This window comes from Cherax quadricarinatus, chromosome 57 (genome assembly GCF_038502225.1).
Source record: "Cherax quadricarinatus isolate ZL_2023a chromosome 57, ASM3850222v1, whole genome shotgun sequence".
In the NCBI taxonomy this organism is placed as follows: domain Eukaryota; kingdom Metazoa; phylum Arthropoda; class Malacostraca; order Decapoda; family Parastacidae; genus Cherax; species Cherax quadricarinatus.
This window is the reverse complement of record NC_091348.1, coordinates 18,136,204-18,162,829: the sequence shown is the minus strand read 5'-3', so window position 1 is coordinate 18,162,829 and position 26,626 is coordinate 18,136,204.

Below are 26,626 nucleotides of genomic sequence, written 5' to 3'. Positions count from 1 at the left end.
GTGAGCGAGGAAGTGTGGTGGTGAGCGAGGAAGTGTGGTGGTGAGCGAGGAAGTGTGTTGGTGAGCGAGGAAGTGTGGTGGTGAGCGAGGAAGTGTGTTGGTGAGCGAGGGAGTGTGGTGGTGAGTGAGGAAGTGTGGAGGTGAGCGAGGAAGTGTGTTCGTGAGCGAGGAAGTGTGTTGGTGAGTGAGGAAGTGTGGTGGTGAGCGAGGAAGTGTGGTGGTGAGTGAGGAAGTGTGTTGGTGAGCGAGGAAGTGTGTTGGTGAGTGAGGAAGTGTGGTGGTGAGTGAGGAAGTGTGGTGGTGAGCGAGGAAGTGTGTTGGTGAGTGAGGAAGTGTGGTGGTGAGTGAGGAAGTGTGTTGGTGAGTGAGGAATTATAGTGGTGAGCGAGGAAGTGTGTTGGTGAGCAAGGAAGTGTGGTGGTGAGTGAGGAAGTGTGGTGGTGAGTGAGGAAGTGTGGTGGTGAGTGAGGAAGTGTGGTGGTGAGTGAGGAAGTGTGGTGGTGAGTGAGGAAGTGTGGTGGTGAGCGAGGAAGTGTGGTGGTGAGTGAGGAAGTGTGGTGGTGAGTGAGGAAGTGTGTTGGTGAGAGAGAGAGGAAGTGTGTGAGCGAAGAAGTGGTGAGGAAGTGTGGTGGTGAGCGAGAGTGTGTGGTGGTGAGCGAGAAGTGTGGTGGTGAGCGAGAGTGTGGTGGTGAGAGTGTGTGGTGGTGAGCGAGAGTGTGTGGTGGTGAGCGAGAGTGTGTGGTGGTGGTGAGCGAGAGAGTGTGTGGTGGTGAGCGAGAGAGAGTGTTGGTGAGCGAGAGAGTGTGGTGGTGAGCGAGAGTGTGGGGGGGAGAGAGAGTGTGTGGTGGTGAGCGAGAGTGTGTGTTGGTGAGCGAGAGAGCGAGAGAGTGTGGTGGTGAGCGAGAGTGTGGTGGTGAGCGAGAGTGTGGTGGTGAGCGAGAGAGTGTGGTGGTGAGCGAGAGTGTGGTGGTGAGCGAGAGTGTGTGGTGGTGAGCGAGAGTGTGTGGTGGTGAGCGAGTGTGTGGTGGTGAGCGAGAGAGTGTGGTGGTGAGCGAGAGTGTGTGGTGGTGAGCGAGAGTGTGTGGTGGTGAGCGAGAGTGTGGTGGTGAGCGAGAGAGTGTGGTGGTGAGCGAGAGTGTGTGGTGGTGAGCGAGAGAGTGTGGTGGTGAGCGAGAGTGTGTGGTGGTGAGCGAGAGTGTGTGGTGGTGAGCGAGAGAGTGTGGTGGTGAGCGAGAGTGTGTGGTGGTGAGCGAGAGTGTGTGGTGGTGAGCGAGAGTGTGTGGTGGTGAGCGAGAGTGTGTGGTGGTGAGCGAGAGAGTGTGGTGGTGAGCGAGAGTGTGTGGTGGTGAGCGAGAGTGTGTGGTGGTGAGCGAGAGAGTGTGTGGTGGTGAGCGAGAGAGTGTGGTGGTGAGCGAGAGAGTGTGGTGGTGAGCGAGAGTGTGTGGTGGTGAGCGAGAGAGTGTGTGGTGGTGAGCAAGAGTGTGTGGTGGTGAGCGAGAGTGTGTGGTGGTGAGCGAGAGTGTGTGGTGGTGAGCGAGAGTGTGTGGTGGTGAGCGAGAGAGTGTGGTGGTGAGCGAGAGTGTGTGGTGGTGAGCGAGAGTGTGTGGTGGTGAGCAAGAGAGCGAGTGTGTGTGGTGGTGAGCGAGAGTGTGTGGTGGTGAGCGAGAGTGTGTGGTGGTGAGCGAGAGTGTGTGGTGGTGAGCGAGAGTGTGTGGTGGTGAGCGAGAGTGTGTGGTGGTGAGCGAGAGAGTGTGGTGGTGAGCGAGAGTGTGTGGTGGTGAGCGAGAGAGTGTGGTGGTGAGCGAGAGAGTGTGGTGGTGAGCGAGAGTGTGTGGTGGTGAGCGAGAGTGTGTGGTGGTGAGCGAGAGTGTGTGGTGGTGAGCGAGAGAGTGTGGTGGTGAGCGAGAGAGTGTGGTGGTGAGCGAGAGTGTGTGGTGGTGAGCGAGAGTGTGTGGTGGTGAGCGAGAGTGTGTGGTGGTGAGCGAGAGAGTGTGGTGGTGAGCGAGAGAGTGTGGTGGTGAGCGAGAGTGTGTGGTGGTGAGCGAGAGTGTGTGGTGGTGAGCGAGAGAGTGTGGTGGTGAGCGAGAGAGTGTGGTGGTGAGCGAGAGAGTGTGGTGGTGAGCGAGAGAGTGTGGTGGTGAGCGAGAGAGTGTGGTGGTGAGCGAGAGTGTGGTGGTGAGCGAGAGTGTGTGGTGGTGAGCGAGAGAGTGTGGTGGTGAGCGAGAGAGTGTGGTGGTGAGCGAGAGTGTGGTGGTGAGTGAGAGTGTGTGGTGGTGAGCGAGAGTGTGTGGTGGTGAGCGAGAGAGTGTGGTGGTGAGCGAGAGTGTGGTGGTGAGCGAGAGTGTGTGGTGGTGAGTGAGAGAGTGTGGTGGTGAGCGAGAGAGTGTGGTGGTGAGCGAGAGAGTGTGGTGGTGAGCGAGAGAGTGTGGTGGTGAGCGAGAGAGTGTGGTGGTGAGTGAGAGTGTGGTGGTGAGCGAGAGTGTGGTGGTGAGCGAGAGTGTGTGGTGGTGAGCGAGAGTGTGTGGTGGTGAGCGAGAGAGTGTGGTGGTGAGCGAGAGTGTGGTGGTGAGCGAGAGAGTGTGGTGGTGAGCGAGAGTGTGGTGGTGAGCGAGAGTGTGTGGTGGTGAGTGAGAGAGTGTGGTGGTGAGCGAGAGTGTGTGGTGGTGAGCGAGAGTGTGGTGGTGAGCGAGAGTGTGTGGTGGTGAGCGAGAGAGTGTGGTGGTGAGCGAGAGTGTGGTGGTGAGCGAGAGTGTGTGGTGGTGAGTGAGAGAGTGTGGTGGTGAGCGAGAGTGTGTGGTGGTGAGCGAGAGAGTGTGGTGGTGAGCGAGAGTGTGGTGGTGAGCGAGAGTGTGTGGTGGTGAGCGAGAGTGTGGTGGTGAGTGAGAGTGTGTGGTGGTGAGCGAGAGTGTGTGGTGGTGAGCGAGAGTGTGAGAGAGTGTGGTGGTGAGCGAGAGTGTGTGGTGGTGAGCGAGAGTGTGTGGGGGTGCGCGAGAGTGTGGTGGTGAGTGTGGTGGTGAGCGAGAGAGTGTGGTGGTGAGCGAGAGTGTGTGGTGGTGAGCGAGAGTGTGGTGGTGAGCGAGAGTGGTGAGCGAGAGTGTGTGGTGGTGAGCGAGAGAGTGTGGTGGTGAGCGAGAGAGTGTGGTGGTGAGCGAGAGTGTGGTGGTGAGCGAGAGTGTGGTGGTGAGTGAGAGTGTGTGGTGGTGAGCGAGAGAGTGTGGTGGTGAGCGAGAGTGTGGTGGTGAGCGAGAGAGTGTGGTGGTGAGCGAGAGTGTGGTGGTGAGCGAGAGTGTGTGGTGGTGAGTGAGAGAGTGTGGTGGTGAGCGAGAGTGTGTGGTGGTGAGCGAGAGTGTGGTGGTGAGCGAGAGTGTGTGGTGGTGAGCGAGAGTGTGGTGGTGAGCGAGAGTGTGGTGGTGAGCGAGAGTGTGTGGTGGTGAGCGAGAGTGTGGTGGTGAGCGAGAGTGTGTGGTGGTGAGCGAGAGTGTGGTGGTGAGCGAGAGTGTGTGGTGGTGAGCGAGAGAGTGTGGTGGTGAGCGAGAGTGTGTGGTGGTGAGTGAGAGTGTGTGGTGGTGAGCGAGAGTGTGTGGTGGTGAGCGAGAGAGTGTGGTGGTGAGCGAGAGTGTGTGGTGGTGAGTGAGAGTGTGTGGTGGTGAGCGAGAGTGTGTGGTGGTGAGCGAGAGAGTGTGGTGGTGAGCGAGAGTGTGTGGTGGTGAGCGAGAGTGTGGTGGTGAGCGAGAGTGTGTGGTGGTGAGCGAGAGAGTGTGGGGGTGAGTGAGAGAGTGTGGTGGTGAGCGAGAGAGTGTGGTGGTGAGCGAGAATGTGTGGTGGTGAGCGAGAATGTGTGGTGGTGAGCGAGAATGTGTGGTGGTGAGCGAGTGTGGTGGTGAGCGAGAATGTGTGGTGGTGAGCGAGAATGTGTGGTGGTGAGCGAGAATGTGTGGTGGTGAGCGAGAGTGTGTGGTGGTGAGCGAGAATGTGTGGTGGTGAGCGAGAATGTGTGTTGGTGAGCAAGAGAGTGTGGTGGTGATCGAGAGAGTGTGGTGGTGAGCGAGAGAGTGTGGTGGTGAGCGAGAGAGTGTGGTGGTGATCGAGAGAGTGTGGTGGTGAGCGAGAGAGTGTGGTGGTGAGCGAGAGTGTGGTGGTGGTGAGCGAGAGTGTGTGGTGGTGAGTGAGAGAGTGTGGTGGTGATCGAGAGAGTGTGGTGGTGAGTGAGAGAGTGTGGTGGTGATCGAGAGAGTGTGGTGGTGATCGAGAGATTGTGGTGGTGAGCGAGAGAGTGTGGTGGTGATCGATAGAGTGTGGTGGTGAGCGAGAGAGTGTTGTGGTGATCGAGAGAGTGTGGTGGTGATCGAAAGAGTGTGGTGGTGAGCGAGAGAGTGTGGTGGTGAGCGAGAGAGTGTGGTGGTGATCGAGAGAGTGTGGTGGTGATCGAAAGAGTGTGGTGGTGAGCGAGAGAGTGTGGTGGTGAGCGAGAGAGTGTGGTGGTGATCGAGAGAGTGTGGTGGTGATCGAGAGAGTGTGGTGGTGAGCGAGAGAGTGTGGTGGTGAGCGAGAGTGTGGTGGTGAGCGAGAGTGTGTGGTGGTGAGCGAGAATGTGTGGTGGTGAGTGAGAGTGTGTGGTGGTGAGCGAGAGAGTGTGGTGGTGATCGAGAGAGTGTGGTGGTGAGCGAGAGTGTGGTGGTGAGTGAGAGAGTGTGGTGGTGAGCGAGAGAGTGTGGTGGTGAGCGAGAGAGTGTGGTGGTGAGCGAGAGAGTGTGGTGGTGATCGAGAGAGTGTGGTGGTGAGCGAGAGAGTGTGGTGGTGAGCGAGAGAGTGTGGTGGTGAGCGAGAGAGTGTGGTGGTGATCGAGAGAGTGTGGTGGTGAGCGAGTGTGTGGTGGTGAGCGAGAGTGTGGTGGTGAGCGAGTGTGTGGTGGTGAGCGAGAGTGTGGTGGTGAGCGAGAGAGTGTGGTGGTGATCGAGAGAGTGTGGTGGTGAGCGAGTGTGTGGTGGTGAGTGAGAGTGTGGTGGTGAGCGAGAGAGTGTGGTGGTGAGCGAGAATGTGTGGTGGTGAGCGAGAATGTGTGGTGGTGAGCGAGTGTGGTGGTGAGCGAGAGAGTGTGGTGGTGAGTGAGAGAGTGTGGTGGTGAGTGAGAGAGTGTGGTGGTGAGAGAGTGTGGTGGCGAGCGAGAGAGTGGGTGTCACCCGCTGGCTGTCAAGGCTTCCTTAGAGAGGCTAATTCACTGGAGACTTGGTAGTCCTTGATGGATTTATTTTACAGGGGATATTTAATTTTTCTTGGTATGGTTATTGCTTCTTTGTTGAGTGGGGAGAGAGAGAAAAAGAAGAGAGAGAGAGAGAGAGAGAGAGAGAGAGAGAGAGAGAGAGAGAGAGAGAAAGTTTTTTATTGGCAAGAGTGAGTGAATGTCCTCGGATAGTTGCACTTGTGATAATTCACTCTTGGCTTCTGTCTCTTTTTCCTTAATGATTTGTGAGTAAATGTACTGCATATATAACAAAAGGTAAAAAAACAAAAGGAAACTGGTCGCGTTACGTCTGGCAATAAGGTGGCCTTGGAAAAAACAAGGAGCGTTGAATTTTGAACGTGTATTTCTCTTGTTTAGAGAAAATTCTAAACATGTATGACCTATAACAAAAATATAAAAAAAGGCACAATACCGTGACTGGAACAATACAAAAATAACCCACACAGAGAAGAGAGGAATGTGACTTTGTAAATGGTTCAAGTCGGACCGAAACGTCGTCGTAAGTTCCTCTATTCTATGTGCGGGTTATTTGTGTATGTATCACCTCTTGGTGCCAAAATAAGATGTTCCAAACGCAGTCCTATCACTGGTACACTTCCCTCCCTCCCCAGACAGTTAGCTAACACCCAGGTACCTATATACTGCTAGGTAAACAGGGGTAACAGGTGTAAAGGAACATGACCTAGGTCTCCACCCTTCTCTGGATCGAACCCTGAGCCAGCAGCTGAAAGATAAGTGATAATTCTGGATGTGGAGAGATAATAAGAGACAGAGACTGACGCATGATTAAAAAATGGATAATAATCAAAACAACAAACAATAAATTATAAAATCAACAAATTCCAAAAAATAGCAGAAACATTCCACCAAATTCCAAAAATAAAAGACACCAACAAATTCCAAGAGCATTAATGGAGGGTGGGGAGGGGTAGGAGGGAGGGTGGAAGGGCAGCTCCAGTTCCAAGGATCAAGAGCCCATCAACGGCATTAAGGCGATTTCCCTGAGAGAAACTCGATGAGGATGATCGACTGATAAAATCGTCTTCACATCTCTACTGTTTCTGCTTCCTCTGTATTCAACTGAAGAAGCCTACTGCGTAGGCGAAACGGTTAGGAGTACAATTTACATTCTGGGTGTGTCAGGGGATACTGCAAATGGGCAACTCGCCGAGAAACAAATCTGATGATTAATTAGACGGAAACTGTCTCCAAGAGACTAAATTGTATTACTGTGGTATTTCAAATGCCATTTAAAAATTTGCACGACAGGTATATATATATATATATATATATATATATATATATATATATATATATATATATATATATATATATATATGCAAGGAATTCGCAAGAACAGGCAAAATATGCACAAACACTGATCTCTGGCTGAAGGAGACTCGAACCTACGAACCTCGGAACAAGGTACGCAGTGCTTTACCAATCTACCCACACTGGACCAATACCTTGGAGTCCAGCTTGCGCTAGACTTTGATCCAAGGCAGCCAGCTTTCAGGGAGAAGGCTTACAGCTTTTCATCTCATCCCCTGCATGCATCAGCCTTACTAGAGATATTAACAATGCAAGGAATCCGCATTGTAAGCCTTCTCCCTGAAAACTGGCTGCCTTGGATCAAAGTCTAGCGCAAGCTGGACTCCAAGGTATTGGACCAGTGTGGGTAGATTGGTAGAGCACTGCGTACCTTGTTCCAGGGTTCGTGTCTCCTTCAGCCAGAGATCAGTGTTTATATATATATATATATATATATATATATATATATATATATATATATATATATATATATATATATATATATACATATGTCGTGCCGAATGTAAAACTGGTCAGTTAGCAAGAACTCATTTAAAATTAAGTCCTTTCTAAAATTTTCTCTTATATGTTTAAAGATATATTTTTTTTCATTAATGTTGATGTAAAAAAATTATAATTTTGCACCAATAGGAACTTAGAAAACTTACCTAACCTTATTATAACAAGCGCAATTTATTTTAGCCTAACCCAACTAAATATATTTTAGATTTGTTTACAATAATTTAATACTAAACAAACACAGTGAAATATATTTTTTCGTTAGGTTCAGAATGACTTCGGCGAAATTATTGCATACACAAATTTTCACTTGTCCTATATGGCAAGATGAGCGTTGCTAATTAAGCCAAGATCGTAAGTTCTGCCTATTCGACACTATATATATATATATATATATATATATATATATATATATATATATATATATATATATATATATATATATATATATATATATATATATATATATATATATATATATATGTAATGTAAAATTTAAAAAATACGCCTCACCAGTGTGCTATTGGAATATTTTTTGACCCGAGGAAATGGGTGGTAAAAACATTTTGGTGGGTGTGCAAGGAGCGTGTGGCCGATACCATGATGGTACCATGAAGATGATATAGCAGGTTAGGCTGCACTTACCCTAATGGTGCTCACACGCCATACCATAAACCCCACTTTATCGGCTCACTCGATAAGCACTAAGAACGTGGATGGTAAACATTACTGATAAATTAGCTAGCAGATAAGCGGACAAATGTTTATATATATATATATATATATATATATATATATATATATATATATATATATATATATATATATATATATATATATATATATATATATGTCGTGCCGAATAGGAAAAATTGGCCAATTAGCAAGAACTCATTTAAAATTAAGTCCTTTCTAAAACTTTCTTTATGCATTTAAAGATATATTTTTCATTTATGTTAATTTAAAAATTAATAATTTTGTGCCAACAGAACCTTAGAAAACTTACCTAACCTTATTATAATAAGCGTAAGTAAATTTAGCCTAATCGAACTAAATATATTTTAGATAAGTTTACAATAATTTAATAATAAACAAACACAATGAAATATATTTTTTCGTTAGATTCAGATTTTTTTTTTTTTTTGCGAAATTATTGCATACTCAAATTTTCAGTAGCGAAACTTCGTCATCAGTGCTAAAAAGATCAAAAAGTCAGAATATAACTAAATTACACCAGTCTAATCTAACAATGATATTATTCCTATTAATAACCATTAATTTGTATATTTTACATATGCAAGTAATTATATTGTGATTTGTTTAACTGATGCCTCATTCTCTGTATGCAAATTGATTCAGAGAAATCGAAATTGATTCCTCGTTGGGTTTCAGAAGTGTGAAATCATCACAGGTAAGAGAGTTGTCTGTTAAATGTCAAAGATCACTGGGGCGAGAACTTTACGTAGCTTTAAGTATAGGATGGACGGGTATATGAGAGGGTGTGGGTGGATGCGAGTTGACCAGCGTAGCATGGACCGAATTCTTGCTCCAGTGTTCCATTATTCTAATGCTCTTAATAGGTACTTCCTAACACAGCAAGAATTTACTAGACAACATCGTGTCGTTCAAATGTGAGCTAGTAAGATATCTTGCCTTCGTGACACACAAGAGATGCGGTATTAAATGTTTCCTGAGCTACTTCCCACGATTCCTGCATTACACTTTGTACAAATACACAACACCTGGTCTATAATACAGGTAGAGGATTAGCACACTTTCAAAACACAATGATGTTGTAATGTCCAGAAAAAAAATGATCCGTGGAACGTGTACTTCAATCATTAGCGTAGTTTTTTATTAATGGGGCCCTTCAGATTTCTTAAATGAGTTAGCTTAATGTGTCGGTAACTGGAGCGTTGTAAATTTGCTATCAAACTCACTCAATAACTCACTCACTCACTCTTCCGCTTCATATATCCGCGACCTCACCATCATTCTTCTCACATTCATCATTTCCACACGTCTGTGCCATTTTAGATCTCAGTCGTTCACATCATAATCAGCCCAGATCTTTATTCTGTGTCTCCCTCCAGCGGCCTCATTTATCATCCTGTCACTTCTTCTCTTTCAACGACCAAATCTTCGAGATCTTCTCCCCGTGTCAGCCATACTTGTCATTCAGCTACTGCATTCCCGTGATTCGTTTCTCTGCGGCTGAGTTGCTAAACTGGGCCTCCTCACAAAAAGTTTCCATGAGAAATAAGCTGCGATTAGCGGACGGAATATAGAGACTTCACCGCTCCTTGAATAACCAATATTATTACCCGTGCATTTATGGAACACTTATTGAAAATCCGCTACAATAACAGATTGGCACAGATTTAATTTTATGTCTCGTTGGTTACTCTGATGCAACGTCGCTTACAATTTTTTTTAGGGGAATGGAGCATCCGATTTTTCGTATGTCCTCTACAAAATTGATATCTTTATGGATAGTTCAAAACACTTCAATTACTCGCCACCTCATTCATCCATCCTTTTCTTAAAGTGGTTATCAATCTTCTCTATCTCTTCCTAAATCCTCCCTTCCATCTTCCTCAAATTCCCAACATCCCTTTTCCCCCTCCCGCTCTTATCTCCTTTCTTTCCCCCCCCCCACATCTCCCTTCTGTCCCCTCCCACAGTACTTTTACCTCGACAAAACACAATGTTGTTTGGTTACCATCTAAGCAATATTTATTGTTCTTGCCGCACCTTCACACTTCACCTCATCGTCTCTTAAATAAAATAGTGAAAATACACCGAGAAGTATCTGTCGCCCAGCGCACATATACACCAAGAGGTATACTGTATACCTCCACTGTTTACCTGGAGTTTACCTGGAGAGAGTTCCGGGGGTCAACGCCCCCGCGGCCCGGTCTGTGACCAGGCCTCCTGGTGGATCAGAGCCTGATCAACCAGGCTGTTACTGCTGGCTGCACGCAAACCAACGTACGAGCCACAGCCCGGCTGATCAGGAACCGACTTTAGGTGCTTGTCCAGTGCCAACTTGAAGACTGCCAGGGGTCTGTTGGTAATCCCCCTTATGTATGCTGTGTATACCTTCACGGTATAAGCACTCGGGGTTTAGTTTAAATCCTATTTTTGGGATAGCAGTATTTTGGACTTCGGCTCATGAAAAAGCACTAAAACTATTTGGGTCATTCAGCTTAATATGTGGTGGAGATTTGATCCTCCAAACGCAGACGGTAGATCAGATCAGTCAGACTACCGGCTATCACCCAACACAATGCAAAACAAACACGTGCAACATTCTAGCATTCAACACAAGAAGTACTGAAACAGCGAAAACAATGAGCATATTAGGGAAACAATATTATCCCGTGATTCGTAATGTTTTGAAAATAAGTAGCTCGGTATACTGACCCAAGAGAGTCGCAACATGGACTATACTACATTATGCGCTGTATTGCCTGCACATTATTAATCATAAAAGATTATTAATAATCTTAATTTTTAAAGGGATCGAGATGTAAGCCAGTGGAAGGCCTCGGTTCGATGACCAAAAGCTCCGCGGGTCATCATATGAATAAAACCCGCGTCAGAAAACACTTGTCTTGTTTCCTGACAAACCTTAACTAACCTAACCTAACCTAACTACAGTTGTGGTTACAGTGCTGCCGTCCAGAAAATGGCACTCAGATCAACGAGTTCTATCAGTAAGCCAGCGGTCGTTGTGCCCTGCCACTCACAGGGACAACGACTACATTTGTTTTAGTAGACCCAGCCATCTAGACGTTTGTTTGGTGAGGTCTTATTGAACCACAGCCTGATTGATCATCTACTCTCTGGAGTTCTCGTTTTACACACACACACACACACACACACACACACACACACACACACACATATATACAAACACACTTTCAAAGATTAGGAAATTTCGATAAATGTGATTTCTTTAAGTGATGGGAGGGGGTAGATAGATAGATAGATAGATAGACAGAGAGCGAGAGAGAGAGAGAGAGAGAGAGAGAGAGAGAGAGAGAGAGAGAGAGAGAGAGAGAGAGAGAGACAGACAGACAGACAGACAGACAAACAGAGAGAGAGAGACAGAGACAGAGAGACAGAGTGAGGCGGAGAGAAAAAATCAGTATATCTCCAGTTAACAACATATAAAAAATCGAAATATCTGTTACGGGTTCATCTTAACAATCAGAGTTGATCCTGCAGATAAAAAAAAAAACACTACAGACGGGGAGACAGACAGATACAAAACGTCGCCGGGAAGCCACGAACCCATTTCATCAGTAACTCTGAGTAAAGACTTTGGCTAGCCCTGTCCTTCGTGGGTCATCCGTCCTGATACCAGAGTCCTCCTTCTCTCTCCCCTCAGACTTCAACGGAGGCTGGATCCAAATAGCATTCTTCCGACAATGGGGAAGAGAAGACACAGGTCGGAGAACAAGTCTTTATTGTGACTTTTTCCACCTCTGTTTAGATGTCTGGGATAAAGCTTTATACAGAGCGATACAGTGTGTCAATAAAAGTTTGCTGTGAAATGCGTGTCTTTTCTTCAGCGAGGTGTTTGGATTCGCAGTTACCACTGGACAGCACCAGCGTCCGGGGAATGACGATTAATGATGTAACTCTTGAGGGAACAGCGAAGCCTTAACGACAAGTACGGGAGATGGACGAGATCCGAGACGACAGGCGGGTGACGAACGACTAGCTGAAGGAGAGGGAGATAGATCTCTGTAGGACCTGGGAGAGTGAGAGAGTGCTCTGTGGTTCTCCTTAGAGGGAGTACTCTGTGGGAGGTATGAAGAGATTTTAGGTGACTGTCGAGAGAGTTGTAGACTTCAGCGGAGAGACAGAAAAGTGCTAGCGATAACCGAAGAGGAAGGAGCCAGATAATCACAACAATTTCAATTTAGGAGTTGCAACATCATTTAGTGCCCAGCTCACACGAGAGCCTCGGGGATGAGATGTGACACAGGGTTGACTGCAGCTTCCTGGGCGCAAGAAATATTGACATCGGCTGAGAAATGAGGCAGTGAGGTAACAGGAAACGCTCTGTTTTTCTTTTAAGATGAGTTCGTAAAAAACTTCAATCTTTCGGAGAATCTGTCGAACATAACAACGATAAAAAAAATATCAAGAACATTTGTTACAAATTAAAATAATTAAAGAAAGTTAAAAAAAAAAAAAGCATTAGGGTAACATAGAGAAGAGGTTAACAAGTATGTCACATGTGCAGCAGTTACGTATCTTTATTCCGAAACATTTCGGAATAAATATATGTAACTGTTACACGTGTTGTATCAACCTGATTGTATTGTATGCCATTATATTAACTGAAGAGGTTAAGTTACCTCATGTTAAGTCAAGATAAAACAAGGTTAACTATACAAAAAAAACTTCCACAGAGGAGACAATTATCTAAACTAATATAATCGAACTGCTGCAACATTGTCATTAAGCTCAGGTTTGAACTGCTTAAGATCGAGCTGTTATACTATTTCAGCTCATTTTAATGCCCACCCCTCAGATCCCTTCCCCCTCCCCCAGGATGTCATGCACAACAAAAAGAACAAAGGTATCCATTTAGACCTAAGTAAACAAAGGAAGTAGGTGTAAGAAAACATGCCTATGAATCCTGCCATGACGGGGACCCGAACCGTCGTACCCTTAGTAAGGCCAAAAGGGTAAATGTAATCAACCACTCGACCAGAACTCTAAACAAACACAACAATGACACTAATGCCTTATTAGAATCTCTAAACGATAACTTCTCGTTTATAATTCTAATAGCGACTTGAATAAAAGATAATACAACGAATGTATTCAATATATCTGGACAGTGACATTCACAGCACAATAAAGGAGAGGGACTGCAATTTAGTATGCTAATGATATACAGCGTAAGAAATTAATAAATACAAGAGATGCCTCTCGAGAATTTATATTTGAAATCCCACAATAATATAAATACACACACATATATGTGTGTGTGTATATATATATATATATATATATATTATATATATATATATTATATATATATATATACATATATATATATATATATATATATATATATAATATAAATAAATATATATATATATGTATATATATATATATATATATATATATATATATATATATATATATATATATATATATATATATATATATATATATATATATATATATATATATATATATATATATATATATATATATATATATATATTACATTCTCACCTGTGTATCGCTTGCATCCCAGTACATAATTACAGGTCAAGAATTTTTGATTCAGTGATTACTTAGCATTATCGAAGGCTGACAAGAACATTACGTATTAATAATATGCCTCAAATTAGTTCAAGCAAGAGTGATTGTAAACTGTCTCCCAGTCACATTAACAAGCACAACACTGCCAGACTGTATGTTTGTTCTAGATTTAATCAGCTCAAGAAAAAAAAGTGGCTGTGTTTATCTCAGTGCTTTGTTGCAATGCTGAGTCTATTTATTAACTCACCATTCCCAGTAATGTTTATAAAGGTTCCAGACAAATTTTAATCTATGCATAATAGTAATAATAATAATAATAATAATAATAATAATAATAATAATAATAATAATAATAATAATAATTTTTTCCAACAAGTCGGCCGTCTCCCACCGAGGCAGGGTGACCCAAAAAAAGAAAGAAAATCCCCAAAAAGAAAATACTTTCATCATCATTCAACACTTTCACCTCACTCACACATTATCACTGTTTTTGCAGAGATGCTCAGAATACAACAGTTTAGCAGCATATACATATAAAGATACACAACATATCCCTCCAAACTGCCAATATCCGAAACCCCTCCTTTAAAGTGCAGGCATTGTACTTCCCATTTCCAGGACTCAAGTCCGGCTATATAAAAATAACCGGTTTCCCTGAATCCCTTCACTAAATATTACCCTGCTCACACTCCAACAGATCGTCAAGTCCCAAGTACCATTCGTCTCCATTCACTCTTATCTAACACGCTCACGCACGCTTGCTGGAAGTCCAAGCCCCTCGCCCACAAAACCTCCTTTACCCCTCTCTAATAATAATAATAATAATAATAATAATAATAAAAATATAATTATTATATTTTTATTATTATTTTTACTGAAGAAAATTCTCACATACATACTTGGATAAGCACAAGAGCACTCGCACGTACACACACACACACACACACACACACACATACACACACACACACACACACACACCAAACGACAGTAGAGAACGGAAGAACCAGGGGAATACATAATAGCAACATACAAAATACTCCCGGAAATTAACAAGGTAGGCATGGATAGGCCGTTTGAGAAGCGAGAAACAAGAACTGGAGGACACAGTAGGAAGTTGAAAAAAAAACAAACATATGAGCCACAAAGACAACAGCTTTTGCTGTGGTCTTTGTGGTAGAAAATACGCCAAACTCCTCCCGGCTAAGACCAAAGGAAAGCACGCCAGATTCCACATAGACTCTCGACAGGAGAAGTACGGAATGCACCTGTGCATAGCCTAATATCTAGGAAAGTGTGTGGAATTTATAACAAAAAATTCGAGACCGGATACAGAAAAAAATATAGTGTTGTGGAAAGATGGAAGAGAGCCTCCGGCTGTGCCATCCTGCCATCTTTTGTCTAACCATTGGCAGCTTTGACCATAGTGCGTTTTTAAGTCTTTTGACAGAAAATCTCGACAAGCTATAAGGTTTTTCCTATTTTTTAACTTACTTTCAATTTCTCTATCTCTCTGAATCTCTGTCTGTTTCTCTCTCTCTCTCTCTCTCTCTCTCTCTCTCTCTATTCTTTCCTGATCGGGTTGTGTCGCTTCATCGCTGAGTTCAGGGGAAAAGCTAATTGGATTCTCCCTCACAGGTGCACAGCAAATTAGAGAGTGCACAGTTTCTTCACTCGTAAATTCTTCCAGTCGATGATAGATATATTCGTATCGTTCCTTTGGCTTAATTAATTCGAATACTGACGAGTACTGACTTTCTGTAAGTGCATATTCCGATAGTTATATATATTGTGATTTCACGTTCCACTTCGACACAGTGGCGTCAGCGCTCCTGTTCTTAAAATTTTAATTGGTAATTGGATAATAGCATTTGTAAGCGTATTGGGACGTGTTACCATGAAAATGGAATTTGGTGTTTGTGTGTGTGATAGTATACTAGCCGAGTTGTACTTTCCAAATTATGCATGTTGAGGTCGAGTTTCAGCTGCTAACCTCTGCCTCATTATTCTCGCTTGACTGACATGCTTGTATTGTATTCCATAAATCACGAAATCTGTTTGGGTTATTCAGCGAATGGAGTGGCGGAAACTCGAATTCCTTTCCGCTAATCGCAGTACCGATCTCTGTTAATGGAGTTCCTACCCTATTGGAGAGTATCGTATATGTTCATGAAGCTGTGCATGAAAGCTGCTTCCACTAGCTCCTCATTCCCTCTCGTTGCACTTTGTTACTATGCTACAAACGTGTTATTCCTGGTAGCGGACTTCAAAGATATCACCTCCAAATATCTCACCATCGCTTCCACGAAACGGTAACTAAAGTAATTCAGTTCTCAGTCATGTGTTTCTATGCAAACCAGCAGGTAATATGCAGGTAATATTTTCTCATTCGTTTGTGTGTGTAGCGTTATTTCTTAAATAAATTTGTACAATATTCTAAATGCAGCACAGTACATAATAGTGTGTGTGTGTGTGTGTGTGTGTGTGTGTGTGTGTGTGTGTGTGTGTGTATGTGTGTGTGTGTGTGTGTGTGTCTGTGTGAAAATATTAGAGACAAATATAAAAGTGGTCTCCTGAAAGATTAGCTTGTAATGCAAATGAAATGTGAATACAACTCCATAAGTCTGAGTGCATACTGAAGAATGTGAGCGCATCTTGAAAAGACAGAATGCATAATGAAAACACTCTGCGTAACTTGAAGATACTGAATGAAGCTTACAGAGTACAACTTGAAGATTGAGACACTTATGCAGCATATGGGAATCTTTATTCAGGAAACGTTTCGCCACACAGTGGCTTCATCAGTCCAATACAAAGAGGAAGGCGTAAGGAGAGGAGGAGAATGAGGTAATCAGTCCCTCAACCTGGAGTCGATGTGTCGATGGACTGAACACATCGACTCCAGCTTGAGGGACTGATTACCTCATTCTCCTCCTCTCCTTACGCCTTCCTCTTTGTATTGGACTGATGAAGCCACTGTGTGGCGAAACGTTTCCTGAATAAAGGTTCCCATATGCTGCATAAGTGTCTCAATCTTCAACTTGTCGGTTTTTCAAACCATTCATCACAAGAGTACAACTTAAAAACACTGAATACTTCATAAAGACGCTGAGTGCAACTAGAAGGCACTCAACGCAATTTGAAGACAGTGAGTGCAACTTGAAGGCAATTGTCTTCGTACTTCTGACAGCACTCGTTGCTCACAGACATTCGGGACAACGAAAGGAAAAAAATGGTCATTTATAATCTTCTTTGAGCGAAGTTTCTCTCGCAGTAATCTACGTCTGGGATCTGGTGATAGCAAGTTTGCTGTATTACCAAACTGTAGCTGCCTGTTCTTGCATTCTCTCTCTCTCTCTCTCCTCTATTTCTCTCTCTCTCTCTCTCTCTTCCCCCCTTCCTTTCTCCTCTCTTGTTCCCAGCTCACACTCTTCTCCTTCTTCCCCTCTTCCCTTCTGTCTTCCCTTTTCTCATATACTCTCCCATATCCCCTCTCCACTTCCTTTCCCCATCTCTCTTCACTTGTCCCTCTTTTCTCCTCTCCTTTCTCCCCTCCTCTCTTCCTTTCTCTTCACTCTCTTTCATACCCTCTATTTTCCATCATATCCTTGTCCATCCCTTTTCCAAGTGCCATTCCGCAGGCCATGTCACAAAACCGCAAAAACACTTAATAATAATAATAATAATAACAATAATGCCAGAAGATGTCATTTAGAAAACACAATAAAGCAAGTACAAAGAGCAGAAAAAAATATCAGGGTAGATAATAGTAACTTTCAAAAGAAAAGAAGAACGCCATTGAATATTGTTCCGCGCTCATAGCTCCGTTCACTGCAAGACAGAGAGACAGACATCAGAGCTGGAAAATGTACAGAGATTGTTTACTGTCTGCACGTCAGTAAAGCGTTCGAACTTCTGGGAAGGCCTCAAAGAATTTAGAATAATCTCTTTGGAGAGAAGAAGAAGAGAGATACCTGATAATATACATGTGGAAGCTATTGGAGGACCAGGTCCCAAACATACAAATTACCATAACAACTTCCTGGAATGAAAATAAAGCTATCGGCACAATAAGACAACATTATGTCAACATCCGAGGGCCAAGATCACTTAACCTGCTACCAGTAGGTATCGGGAATGTTGCCGGAACAAATGTGGAACCCTTCAAGGGGAAACTGGATTACTACCTCCGCCAAGTGCCAAATCAACCAGGTTGTGAGGGCTATGTGGGGCAGCGGGTCGCTAGCTGCAACAGCCTCTCTGACAGGTACACAACAAGCAAATATGGCGACAGGCTGGGCTGGTAGTTTAGAAAAGCTTACGAAGTTGGTCACAGGTTTATCACAGGTATGTCGCTAATCGTTTTAAGCGTCAGGCCAATTAGCAGTTGATTTTTCTCATTCCTCACTTAATCTTCCCATCGTTATCTTCTCATTGTTAGCCATTCCTTATCCATGGCGATTCTCTGCCCTCCCCATTCATCATTACCACCACTACACTTACTGTAATAATCACCATTTTCACTATCACCTACAACCAACACTATTACAGGTACATTTACCTACACTGCCTCCTCACTTTCACCTCAAGATCTCCACACTAACACAACAACGTTGCACCACTATTACCACTCTTCAACCAATATCACCACACTACCATCACTATAAACACACTATCGTCACTATTACCATTAAGTTCTGTTTCCTGTGTTAATGGTGAAAAACCTTGTTATGTGTCCTTATGCCAACATACAGACATTCTTACATACATGTAAGAATGTCTCCTCTAGACAGGTCAATCAGTACTCAGTTTAATAACATTTAGTATTCAAGCAACATGCTGTTCACAACCACGCCAGTACACATACATACACACACACCACACACACACACAAAGTCATAGAATTCTCAGGAAGTGGAATAGTCTAGCAAGTGATGTAGTGGAGGTAGAAACCATACATAGCTTTAAAACGAGGTATGACAAAGCTCAGGGAGCAAACAGAGACAGGACCTAGTAGCGTCAGTGAAGAGGCGGGGCCATGAGCTGAGTCTTGACCCCTGCAACCACAATTAGGTGAGTACACACACGCGCGCGCACACACACACACACACACACACACACACACACACACACACACACACACACACACACAGGGCAGAATGGTCAGGGGAGACATGATAACGACATACAAGATACTGTGGGGAATAGACAGGGTGGACAGAGATAGGATGTTCCAGAGAGGGGACACAGAAACAAGGGGTCACAACTGGAAGCTGAAGACTCAGACGAGTCACAGGGACGTTAGGAAGTATTTCTTCAGTCATAGAGTCGTCAGGAAGTGGAATAGCCTAGCAAGTGAAGTAGTGGAGGCAGGAACCATACATAGTTTTAAGAAGAGGTATGACAAAGCTCAGGAAGCAGAGAGGGAGAGGACCTAGTAGCGATCAGTGAAGAGGCGGGGCCAGGAGCTGAGTCTCGACCCCTGCAACCACAATTAGGTGAGTACACACACACACATACATACTAACGAAGTGTAGAATACTGAGAAGAACTGACAAGGTGGAGAGGAAAAAATGTTTCCAAGATGGGACACAGGAACAAGGAGACACAACTAGAAGCTGAAAACTCAGATGAGTCATAGGGATGTCAGGAAGCATTTCTTCAGCCTTCGAGTTGCCAGGGATTGGAACAGTCTGGAGAGTGATGTAGTGGAGGCAGAATTCATACACAGCTTTAAGAAGAGGTACGATAAAGCTAGTAGCGACCAGCGAAGAGGCAGGGCTAGGAGCTGTGAATCGACCCCTGCAACCACATACAGGTGAGTATACGCACACACACACACACACACACACACACACACACACACACACACACACACACACACACACACAAGCACAAAACTCACTATTTAACTCCTCGTTTGCATAAATCCTTCATTAAGTCATGAAGGCTGGGCTTTTTATCACACAGTAAAATTGTGTCTCACTAACAGACAAAAACGCAAAACACTGTCCCAGAACCTGACACTTATCACAACTTAATTGGGAGCGGCCTTGAGAGAGATTCCAGCCAGGGATCCCCCGAAAAATGCTGCATCAATTAGCATTCATAATCTCCTCATTAGTTTGCCATTGCGATTTTTTTCCCTCTCCGTTTTTCTGTCACGGGCAGCGTTTTCGTTGGTCGAGAGCCATACTAGGAGCATTTTGTTTCAAAGTCTCTTTCGCAGCTTAGTTTTGTGGGGTTGGTAATTGTAGCGTCATTATTTTGTGGAAATGGGAGTTGGTGGTGGAAGCTGTGGTTAGTGCTGCTGTTGATGCTGTTTGTGGTGGTGGAGGAAGTGATGGAGGGGTGGTGAGGCTGCGTGTGGTTGCGGCGGCTGCAGCACCACCATGGTGGTTGTGGTTGTTGCTTAGTCAAGCAGAGGGTCATTTGGTTGGCTGTTGTTCATACAGTAAAATTAAAAAAAAAAAACTAACTTTTTTCCGCTGACAGGCCTCTCTTAATTAACATACAACTCAAACTGGGTTCACTATCACAGTGATAAGAGATTTCGTTCGGATTTTTAACCCCGGAGGGTTAGCCACCCAGGATAACCCAAGAAAGTCAGTGCGTCATCGAGGACTGTCTAACTTATTTCCATTGGGGTCCTTAATCTTGTCCCCCAGGATGCGACCCACACCAGTCGACTAACACCCAGGTACCTATTTACTGCTAGGTGAACAGGACAACAGGTGTAAGGAAACGTGTCGAAATGTTTCCACCCACCGGGAATCGAACCCGGGCCCTCCGTGTGTGAAGCGGGAGCTTTAGCCACCAGGCCACCGTGTGTGTGTGTGTGTGTGTGTGTGTGTCGTGCCGATAAGGTAAAACTGGTCAATTAGCAAGAACTCATTTAAAATTAAGTCCTTTCTAAAATTTTCTCTTATGCGTTTAGAGATCCATTTTTTCATTTATGTTAATAAAAAAATTAATGATTTTGTACTAAAAGAACCTTAGGAAACTTACCTAACTTTATTATAACAAGCGCAATTTAATTGATCCTAATCCAACTGAATATATTTTAGATAAGTTTACAATAATTTAATAGTAAACAAAGATTATGAAGTATTGTATTCACTGATGCTGACTTCTTGTTGCCTTTGTTGACATTTCTGGTGAACTAGCAGAAGCTATCGGAAATAAATTCATCGATGGTAGGAAATAGTCGACATGATATACATCGGTTGTAGTGATCAGAACAACGGTGGTTAAAGTGATAGCAGCGGAGGTCGTGTTCAGTAAAGTTAATGTTTGAAAGACACGTTTGTAGAACAAACTTTAAGCGGGACGATGCATCGCTTTGAGAAGAGCTTCATCAAGTCATGACTTGATAAAGCTCTACACAGAGCACAACGCTGTCACGGTAAAAAAAAAAAGCTTGTTGTGTCCCGTAGCTCGATCTCTAGCGCACTCAGCTCACACACTGAGGTCCGGAGTTTGAATCTCCTTCGGTACGGCTGGAAAACATTAGGGACGTGTTTCCACAAGACACCTGCTATCAGTGTTCACCAATCAGTGTAAAATGGGTACCTGGGTGTTAGTCGACTGGTATGGGTCGCACCCTGACCTAATTTGCGGGAAATGCTCAGCATAACAAGCAGCTTTCTATATAGTAGTATGTCATTGATGTCAGCTGGGACTGTACACCTTGTACATGTACTTCTAGTGAACAGAGATATTACTATTACAATACGTGACTTATCTTCACTGTAATCAGCAGTAGGGTATTTGGATCCGGAGATATTTACGATGCTCGCTGTATTCCATAATTCTGGAAATTACACAGCTATTACAACGAAAGAAAAACTAGACTGCAGACCTGGAAACAAACTACACATAACCCAGTGTATCGAATTACTTTACGTTTCCCAAATAAAATCGAGCAACACCAAGTAGCCTTTTTTTCTGCCTTATACAATAAAAGAAGAAAAGATTAATGGAGTTTACCTGCTAAAAAGATTCCTTAGCGTTTCAATATGTACACAGCTTTTGTGCGTCAGTAATTCGAATCTAAAAATTGCCCTGTTTGCTTTATTTCTTAAGTTTCTGCCTCCAGAACGTGGCAAGATGTTTTTTAAACACGAGCAGGAGTTTGCATTGTGTGTGTACTCACCGAGTTACACGCTCTGAGTTGTGTTTACAGGGGTTGAGTCTCAGCTCCCGGCCCCACCTCTAAAACTGTAATCGCCAGTTTTATCAGATCCTGGCCTCTTAAGCTTTGTACTAGTATCGCTGGAATGTGTGTGTGTGTGTGTGTGTGTGTGTGTGTGTGTGTGTGTGTGTGTGTGTGTGTGTGTGTGTGTGTGTGTGTACTCGCCTAATTGTACTCACCTAATTGTGGTTGCAGGGGTCGCGACTCAGCTCCTGGCCCCGCCTCTTCACTGATCGCTACTAGGTCCTCTCTCTCTCTCTCTGCTTCCTGAGCTGTATCATACCTCTTCTTAAAACTATGTATGGTTCCTGCCTCCACTACTTCACTTGCTAGGCTATTCCACTTCCTGACAACTCTATGACTGAAGAAATACTTCCTAACGCCCCTGTGACTCGTCTGAGTCTTTATCTTCCAGTTGTGACCCCTTGTTTCTGTGTCCCCTCTCTGGAACATCCTATCTCTGTCCACCTTGTCTATTCCCCGCAGTATCTTGTATGTCGTTATCATGTCTCCCCTGACCCTTCTGTCCTCCAGTGTCGTCAGTCCGATTTCCCTCAACCTTTCCTCGTACGACATTCCCCTGAGCTCTGGAACTAGCCTTGTTGCAAACCTTTGTACTTTCTCTAACTTCTTGACGTGCTTGACCAGGTGTGGGTTCCAGACTGGTACTGCATACTCCAGTATGGGCCTAACATACACAGTGTACAGTGTCTTGAACGATTCCTTATTAAGGTATCGGAACGCTATTCTCAGGTTTGCCAGGCGCCCGTATGCTGCAGCAGTTATTTGGTTGATGTGTGCCTCCGGTGATGTGCTCGGTGTTATGGTCACCCCAAGGTCTTTCTCCCTGAGTGAGGTCTGTAGTCTTTGTCCACCTAGCCTATACTCTGTCTGCTGTCTTCTTTGCCCCTCCCCAATCTTCATGACTTTGCATTTGGCTGGATTGAATTCGAGAAGCCAGTTACTGGACCACATGTCCAGCCTGTCCAGGTCTCTTTGCAGTCCTGCCTCATCCTCATCCGATTTAATTCTTCTCATCAACTTCACATCATCTGCGAACAGGGACACTTCAGAGTCTATTCCTTCCATCATGTTGTTCACATATATCAAAAATAGCACTGGTCCTAGAACTGACCCCTGTGGGACCCCGCTCGTCACAGGCGCCCACTGTAATACCTCTTCATGTACCATGATTCGTTGCTGCCTCCCTGTCAGGTATTCCCTGATCCATTGCAGTGCCCTCCCTGTTACATGCACCTGATCCTCCAGCTTCTGCACTAATCTCTTGTGGGGAACTGTGTCAAAGGCCTTCCTGCAGTCTAGGAAAACGCAATCTACCCACCCCTCTCTCTCGTGTCTTACTTCTGTTACCTTGTCATAAAACTCCAGGAGGTTTGTGATACACGATTTGCCTTCCATGAACCCATGCTGGTCCAGGTGTTCGACCACTCTCCTCCTGATAATCTTCTCCACGACTTTGCACACAATACATGTCAGAGACACAGGTCTGTAGTTTAGTGCCTCGTTTCTGTTTCCTTTCTTAAATATGGGGGCTACATTAGCTGTCTTCCATTTCTCAGGTAGTTGCCCAGTTTCAAGGGATGTGTTGAAGATTGTGGTTAGAGGCACGCACAGCATCTCTGCTCCTTCTCTAAGGACCCATGGGGAGATGTTGTCCGGTCCCATCGCCTTTGAGGTGTCAAGGTCACTTAGGAGCTTCTTCACCTCCTTCTCGGTTGTTCGTATGTCATCCAACACTTGTTGGTATATTCCCTCTTGATGTTCCCTTCTGTGCTGTCTTCCCACAGCCCTTCCTGTCTCTACTGTAAAAACTTCCTTAAATCTCCTGTTCAGCTCCTCACATACCTCCTTATTATTTCTTGTGAGTTCTCCACCTTCTGTCCTTAATCTGATCACCTGGTCTTTGACTGTTGTCTTCCTCCTGATGTGGCTATACAACAGTTTCGGGTCAGTCTTGATTCTCGATGCTATGTCATTTTCATACTGTCGCTGGGCCTCCCTCCTTACCTGTGCATACTCATTCCTGGCTCTGCGACTGATCTCCCTATTTTCGTGTGTTCTCTGCCTTCTGTACTTTTTCCATTCTCTATTGCACTTTGTTTTTGCCTCCTTACACCGTCGGGTAAACCAGGGGCTCGTTCTGGTCTTCCCGTTGTTACTGTTGCCCTTGGCAATAAACCTTTCCACTGCCTCCTTGCATTTTGTTGTTACATATTCCATCATTTCATTTACTGGCTTTCCTGCCAGTTCTCTGTCCCACTGGACCTCCCGCAGGAAGTTCTTCAACCCTATGTAGTCCCCTCTTTTATAGTCAGGCTTTTCCCATTCAACTCCTGTTATTCTCTCCACTTGCAGCTCTACTATGTATTCAAAGCACAGAACCACGTGGTCGCTAGCTCCTAGGGGACTCTCATACTTGATGTCCTCAATGTCTGAGCTGCCCAGGGTGAACACAAGGTCCAATCTTGCTGGTTCATCCTCCCCTCTCACTCTGGTAGTGTCCTTAACATGTTGGTGCATGAGGTTTTCCAGCGCCACGTCCAACATCCTGGCTCTCCATGTTTCGGGACCCCCATGTGGCTCCAGGTTTTCCCAGTCAATCTCCCTGTGGTTGAAATCCCCCATAACCAGCAACTTTGCTCTGCTGGAGTGAGCTCTTCTTGCCACCTCAGCAAGTGTGTCCACCATTGCTCTGTTGCTCTCTTCATATTCCTCTCTTGGCCTCCTGCAGCTCTGTGGTGGATTATACATCACTGCAATGACCACTTTGTGTTCCCCAGACTGAAGTGTACCTACTATGTAGTCTCTTTCTCCCGTCTCATCTATGCCTTCCATTTTCTCGAATTTCCATCTGTTTTTTAAGAGCAGAGCAACCCCACCTCCCCTTCTGCCCCTTCTATCTTTCCTCATGATCTAGTATCCTTGTGGGAAGATTGCATCTGTTATTGTCTCCGTGAGTTTTGTTTCTGTAGCTGCTATGATGTCTGGGGACTTCTCATTGATTCTTTCTTGCCATTCCTCATGTTTATTCGTTAATCCATCTGCATTTGTGTACCAAACCTTCAACTTCTGTTCTAATACTGTAACTGTGGTGCGGGGGGTGGGAACAGAGGGATCGGTGTGTGATGGTTGGTTTGGATTGTTCAGTTGCCTTAGGGATGTCGTGGCTGGAGTTCTTCTGCAGGTGCTTCTGGGGGGTGTGCTTGTCCTTCCATTTGATCCTGGGTTATTCAGCTCTCCTTTTTCATTTCCTCCCATTTCTCCTTTCGTTTTTGAACTCTCTCTTGCATCGTTTTCCTTTCGTCCTGTGTTCTGTCTCGATCGAGGTACACACTCCGGAACTCCTGCTTGCCTCTCAGCCGTGCTTTCTCCTGCAGGATCATGGTTCGGGTTGATTCTGCCTTGAAAATTACTTTGAGAGGCCGATTCCCTTTCTTTGTGAACCACTCGTTTCTCCGAAAATTTGCCACCTGGGTCATGTCCCCCTCGCCTATCACCTTCATGATATCTTCAATCGTTTTTTTCTCCTCCTGCTTTCTTTCATCATAAGTTTCCACTTTAGCTTCGTCTAGCGCATAGACAAACATGGATCTCTCCCTTTCCACCTCCCACTGTGACTCCCATTGCATCCTCTGATGTGTTTTAGTTCCTTCCCGTGGAGTGTTCCTTCCTTCAGTCCCTTCCCAAGTTATGACCCCTATGCTTCTTGGTTTGTCCTTCCTGCTCACCTGTTCCTGGCCCCCACAGGTATCTGGTATGGTCCCTGCACATGTCCTAGTTCCTTCAATGTCTTCCAGCCTCTCATTCTGTCCTAGTGTGCTCCCTGTCTTTGCTTTGGCCCCATGTGGGTTTGACAGGACCTCTGCATACAGTTTAGTTTCCATGCTTCCTTCAGACCTGTTGTCTGTGTCTGATGTAGCCATTGCCGATGCTACTTCTGTAATATCTTTGTCTCTATGCTGTTTCAGATGTCTCAGCTCCTCTTCTAATTTCTCCATCTTGATTTCTGCTGCTGTGGCCTATTGCTTCCACCTTCTGCATTCTGCTGCTAACCTCTCTTCCATCTTCCTTTCCAGCTCATCTAGTCTCCTTCCCTGTGTGTGTGTGTGTGTGTGTGTGTGTGTGTGTGTGTGTGTGTGTGTGTGTGTGTGTGTGTGTGTGTGTGTGTGTGTGTGTGTGCGAGCGCACGCCCGTGTAATCCATAAGCCAAGCCGTTTAATTTCCACGACTTTCGACAACCGACCATATCGAATTTTACAAATTTATTTTTGTCCTGACTCACACAAGTGTGATCAGTCCTCGGTGTACCTCGCAGCTTCCATAACCAGGTACATAAAATACTCACTCGCGTTAAAGTTTATGGTCATTCATTCTGACTGGTTCGTAAAGCAATGAATATCCCATTTAGATTTATACAGTAACAGATATCGCAAATAGATTTATTAGACAATAATATGCCATTAACTTATGATACTTATTAATTTTAATTCTTTTATCCCTTGCTTAGTATTATTCTGCATGATGATTTTTATTATCCCCTGTTCAGTATTATTCTGTATGATGATTCTTTTTATCCCTTACTTAGTATTATTCTGTATGATGATTCTTTTTATCCCTTACTTAGTATTATTCTGTATGGAGATATTTATCTTCCCTTCACTAATATACTGTATGGAGATATATTCCTTGACTAGTAATATTCTGTATGCAGACACTTATTATATTTATTATCCAGTATTATACACAGATATAAGAGATTCTAAAATACACATCACAAATTAAAAGACAAAATGCTGTACTCTGTCAGTACTCATAAAAATATTGTACTCCATTAGTACTAATATATTTTTTTCAACAGTGACATAAAATATATAAGGTTAATTTAGCGGTGAAAAACTCTGGCATTCATTTTCACGATTATGGGGAAGCGCTAAATTAATATAGGTCGTACAGCGCCTGAAGAACAGGAAGCAATCAAGTTTAATCCATGGAAGGGGAGAGTAGCTTCAAAACTTTGAATCAAAAGAAGTCAATCTGAATAA